The 6,059-nt window shown below is 39.8% G+C and overlaps 1 pseudogene; it reads right to left on the bottom strand.

The window, feature by feature from the left end:
• Positions 1–5,077: 5,077 nt before the first annotated feature.
• LOC138171480 (zinc finger protein 420-like) overlaps positions 5,078–6,059 on the bottom strand; it is a 26,017-nt pseudogene continuing 25,035 nt past the window's right edge.

The following is a 6,059-nucleotide window of genomic DNA, read 5'->3' as shown; positions in this document are numbered from 1 at the left end:
ATCATGCCATATTCATGTGACTCATAATCACAGTCCTTAGCATGATTGCCAGTGCTGTAAACATTGGATTGGTGCTACACCACCTCTGCCCCCCCACTTTTTTTTTTTTTTTGCTTTTTGGAGGAAGGTAGGGCAATTGGGGTTGTGATTTCCCCAAAGTCACATGATTAGTTTTGTATTAAGTGTGTGAGGCCCAGTTTGAACTCAGGTACTCCTGACTCCAGGGCCAGTGCTCTATTCACTGTGCCACTTAGCCACCCCATCTGCCCCTTTTTTTAAAGAGGAAAGGAGAAAGCTCTGGGCCAAAGGGAAATGTCCTCTGGATTTCTCTGGACAAATCCCTTCAAAGCTGAGGAACAGGAAGATGGAATACTGTCAGGTCACTACATCTGCTGATCTCCTCCAACCCATGACTCACTGACAAGGTTCTACCAAGAAATTCCTTATCTACCTACTCCCAAAGAGCTAAGGCACCATCTGGCTAAGATGAAGAGTCTGAGTATGACCTGGATTTAAGACTCTCCTGAACAAGGTGCCATAACACCCTTTTTAAACTAGGAATGTGTGATGGTTGTTGTTCTTTATGTTCAGAGGACCAAAATATCATCACTATGTTAGGGTCAAAGTACAGTTCAGCTGACTGACAGTGGCTGATCAGACTAATATGAACTCTGAAAGTTCTACAGCAGGTCAGGCACATACAATCCATAAGAACATTTGGAAAGGTGAATCAGTGTGGATTTGCACTGCTGAATGCACGTTGAAGGAGTTGTTCTGCACAAACATTTCTCCCACTATCTCCCAATTCCCTTACCATATCAGCTTAGTATTGTCTCCCATCATCTTCATAATAAATCACATGGGTCACAATTTCTGTCCATCTGTCTATGTGAACAAGGACTCATACATGTTCCTAACTCCTTTTGTTGGTACCCTGTACAATCTTTTCTCCCACTTTTATCTAACAGAGTATGGAAGGACTGAGGGAGGGAAGGAGGTATGACTCTCCACTCAGGATACAGTGTGACCCATGGTGACCGGACATGTTCTCAGCTCTAAGGATGTTGTCCTTGTTTCTCACCTCTTGCTGCTGTGCTTAAGTAAGACCTAGACATAGGATGTTTTCACATGTTCCAAGGAAGCTAACTGAATTCTCCTTAGGGTCAGATGGAGGGGCAATGTGTGGAAAGCTGGATTAACATGCTTAAAATCAAAATTGTGGCTGACTCAAAACTGACTTCACAGAATCACATAACTGGAGTTAAAAAGGACCTTGTGGGCTATCTACTCTTAAATCATATTTGAAAATGAATTTCTTCCATGATATACCTTGAAATGTTCCTATCCAGCCTCCAATGAGGGCAGAGTCCTAACTGCCTCTTCAGGGAGCCCAATTCTACTTTCAGATAGGTCTAATTGAAAAATTCCCTTAAATCAAACCTAAATTTGCCTCATTGTAATTCTTACCAATTTTTGCTAATCCTACCTTCTGGAGCAAAACAAAGGAGTTTTAATCCTTCTTGCACAGGGCTGCCCTTCAAACCAAACAATCAAAAACAGTTATTAAGCATATACTGTGTGCCAGGCACTAAGCTCAACAAAGGTGACAGGCATAAAGAATTAAACAGTGCTGATTTCCAAAAAGCTTATGTACATATGAGTGTATCTATACACATGAATATATGTATATAAATAAGATATTTTTGTTTTTGTGGTTGTTTCATCATTTCACAGTTATGTCTGACTTGCTTGTGACCCCGTCTGGGATTTTCTTGACAAAGCTGCTAGAATGGTTTGCCATTACTTTGTCCAGTTCATTTTGCAGATGAGGAAACTGAAATGAACAATGTTAAGTGACATGCCAGAATCACACAGGTACTAAGAGTCTGAGGCCACATTTGAACTCGGGAAGATAAATCTTTCTGACTCCAGGCTCAACACTCTATCCACTACAGCACCTAACTGCCCCTTATGTAATGCTGGTCAACATATATTCCAGCTAAGGAGGTCTAAACATGCTCTAAACCCTCATTAGAGAAGTTACTTTTATTAACAAATTTACTTTTATTTTTAGCATATTTTCTTCTGCCTAATGGAACAAAAAAGACAAGAAAAATATGACCTTCATAACACATACATATATGTAGTGCAGCAAAAGAAATTTCCACATCGGTCACACTCCAAAACCTAAGTTTCATTCTGTACTTTAGAGCCCTCACCTCTTCAGAATGAGATGGGCAGAATGCTTTTTCTTCAGTCCTCCAGAAGTATGTTTTGCCTAAGACAATCATCTACAGAGTAGTTGTACATCTCAATGAATATAGGTAAGCTCCACACTGTGAAATCCCCATAAGGATGAAAACACAGGTCTAGAACAAGACAAACACACAGGCTGTCTTTTTCCTTTCAAACACATTTTATAAACAATTAAACTGATATTCAAAAATTAAAGGTCAGACCATATCATTCTATTCTAGGGCTTCAGTAGCATTCTGACTGGGCAATTAAGGTGGTGAAGCGCAGAAAGTGTTGTGCCTCAAGTCAGAAAGACTCATCTTCCTGAGTTCAAAATTTGGCCTCAGACATTTATTGTGTGACCCTGGGCAAGTCATTTAACCCTGTCTGCTTCTGTTTCCTCATCAGTAACATGAGCTAGAGAGGGAAACAGCAAACCACTACAGTTACCTTAGCCACATGTTGTAAAAGTCAAACAATGGAAAAACAACTAAACAACAAACAACCATCTGACCCTAGGATAAAACACTGACTGCTCAGTTAAAGTCCAACACAGAGTGACTTTGGCCTATCTTTACAAGGTGATTACATATTGCCTTCCCATCACAATGTGACAAGATGTCTCAAAATCACTGAAGAAGGGGGCTGGAAGAGAGTGATAGCTCCAGACACTGAGCTTGAAGAGACTTGGGATTGACAGGATGGGAGCACTGAAACAATAACTTTGTGACTATTTGTCAATCATTCTCAACTCTCTGAGGCAAAAAAAGACCAGGTGACTATCTTCTAAGATTAGCCAAGTGGCTTGGACCTCTACAAATTGGCTTCTACTGGACTTTGCACCCATCTGGCTAGAATTGGCAGGCACATTATTAGGGTTTAGGGAAGCAGGCAGAAATCTTAGGCTTTTCTTCTCTGCTCCAGAAAGACCCAAGTCCCAAGAGTACAGTATGATCCATGTCATTGGTGACTTCAAATTCTTTTCTATCATTTTTTAAAAATTTGTCAGATGGGGCTGCCAGGTAGCACAGCGAGTAAGAGCATGGGCCCCAGTGTCAGAATGACCTGGGGATTGAATCTGGGCTCAGATACTTAGCACCACACCCAGAAATAACTGGCCGTGTAACCTTGAGCAAGTTACTTAACCCCAACTGCCTAAAAAAAAAAAAAATTTGTCAGATAATTTTCTTGATCAGAGTAGCTAAGTCATTCACAGCTGATCATGTCATCATCATCAAAATATCGCTGTTACTATGTAGAAGGACCTCCTGGTTCTATTTGCTTAACTCTGCATCTATTCTTATAGGTCTTCCCAGGTTTTGCCAAAACCAACCCTTTATTTCTTGTTTTTTTTTTTGCTTTTTGGAGGGCAACTGGGGTTAAGTGACTTGCCCAAGGTCACACAGCTAGTTTTTGTGTATGTGTGTGTTAAGTGTCTGAGGCCGGATTTGAACTCAGGTCCTCCTGACTCCAGGGCTGGTGCTCTATTCACTGCGCCACCTATCTGCCCCCAACCCCTTCATTTCTTAGAGCACAATAATATTCCATCACAATCATAGACAACTACTTCTTCAGACTCAGTTATTGATGGTCAGCCCCTCAATTTCCAATCTTTCCAACCACAAAAAGACCTGCTATAAATGTTTGCTCATATAGGTCCTTTTCCTTTTTCTTTCATGTGTTTGGAATACACACCTAGGAGTGTAATTGCTGTGTCAAAACTATATGCATAATTTTGTAGCCCTTGGGCACAGTTCCAAACAGTTCTCCAGAATGGTTGGACCAGCTATGAATTGTGCATTAGTGTCCCTATTTTTTCCATGTCCCCTCCAGAATTTGTTATTTTCTTTCTGTCAGGTAGGCCAATATAAGGTAGTGTGAGTTGCTACCTAAAAGCTATTTTCATTTGAATTTCTCTAATCAGTGGTGATTTAGAGCTTTCATTTTTATTGATAATTTTGATTTCTTCATTGAAAACTCCGTTTATATCCCTTAGCCATAATGATAATCTTATTCATCTTTTCATGAGTGTCACTAATTGGATAACAAGGCATGTGGCTACCATAAGAAGGTCATAGATAATCCTGCACTTGAATTCACTTTTGCATTCAGAGTACTGGACAGAAATCACACCACATCAATATCTGCCACAGGACTTTGTGATGCTTTGTTTCAATTAAGGTGATTCCAAATCATTACAGTCCACACTAGCTACCCAAATGTGAGCAGAAGCAGCACCAACATCAGGGACACAGCTCAAACTGATATAGTTCTCAAGCACCATCAACATTTATTCATCACACATTAGGCTCAGGCTCATCTCATGGCCAAGAGGTCATCCACAAGCATCTTGTATGCCATAAGCCTGGAGATAAAAATTAATACAAAGGCTCTCTCAATACCACCATCCACTCAGAAACTTCTGGTTCAGCCAGCATAATCTCTCCCTCCCTGAAAGTCCATGGGAAGATAACACTAAATCTTCACCCATTTAGAGACCTTGGCAGAGGGAAGGGATCTCTTCTCTGATGAAGACTAAATAAGGACTCTCTGAATTGCATCTAGGGACTCAGAATCACAGTCGAGTAAGCTGGGGAATCTTCCCACACTTCTTACGATTATGAAGAGTCACTGCAGTATGAATTCTCTAATGGACATAAAGTAGTGTCCTTAGTCTAAAGGCTTCTCAAACTCAAAAGGTTTCTCCAGAGAATTAATTCTTTGTTGTTGAGCAAGTTGTGTCTTTGGGCTGAAGGTTTTCCCACATTCATTGCATTTATAAGGTCTGCCTCTGATAGGGATGTTCTGATGCTGAATTAGATCTACATTTGGATAGAAGGCCTTCATTCATACATTGTATTCATAAGGTATGAATTATTGGAAGTTGTGAAAGATATGACATGTAATGGAATTAATTCCCACACTACTCACATTCATAAAGAATTTCTACAGTATGAATTCTCTTGTGCACAGTAAGATGTGGCTTCTTCCTGAAGGTCTTCTGACATTTACTGCATATATATGTATTTTTTTTTCCAGCATGAATTTTAGATGTTTAAGAAGATCTGAATTACAATGTAAGGCCTTCCCACACCCCTCATATTCATGAGGAATCTTACCAGGATGAATTCTCTGGACATAAAGTAGTGTCCTCCATCTAAAAGCTTTTGTACATACATTACACTCTTAAGGTTTCTTTCGTCAGTGAATTCTTTGGTGTTAAGTTGTATCCTCACTCTGAAGATCTTCCCATCTTCATTACATTCATCAGCTTTCTTTCCAGTATGACTTTTTTGATGTTGAGTAAGATCTGAGTTGTAACAGAAAGCCTTCCCACACTCCTTACATTTATAAAGAATGTCTCCAATATGAACTTTCTAACATACAGTAAGAACTGCTTTTATCTTGAAAGCCCTCTGACATTCAATACATTCCTAAGCTTTCTCTCCACTATGAATCTTCTGATGCACAGTAAGCTGTGACTTAGTCATAAAGTTCTTTGCACATATGATACATTGATAAGGTTTCTCACCGGTATGAATTTTTTGATGTCTAATAAGTCCTGAGTTATATGGGAAAGCCTTTCCACATTCCTTACATTCAAAAAGGATGTCTCCCAAATGAATTTTCTGATGCACAGTAAGTTGTGTCTTAATCCTGAAGGCCTTCCCACATTCACTACATTCGTAAGGTTTCTCTCCAGTATGAACTCTTTGATGTCGAATAAGTTCTGAGTTGTAGAGAAAAGCTTTCCCACACTCCTTACATTTATAAAGTATCTCTCCAGTATGAATTCTCTGGTGCACAGAAAGTAGTGTCTTACT

The sequence above is a fragment of the Petaurus breviceps genome, unplaced genomic scaffold, assembly GCF_028583685.1.
Source record: "Petaurus breviceps papuanus isolate PSGF00001 unplaced genomic scaffold, PetGlider_PUasm1.0 446, whole genome shotgun sequence".
Classification (NCBI taxonomy): domain Eukaryota; kingdom Metazoa; phylum Chordata; class Mammalia; order Diprotodontia; family Petauridae; genus Petaurus; species Petaurus breviceps.
Note: the sequence above shows the minus strand (reverse complement) of the source record. Positions and strands in the feature narration are given on the sequence as shown.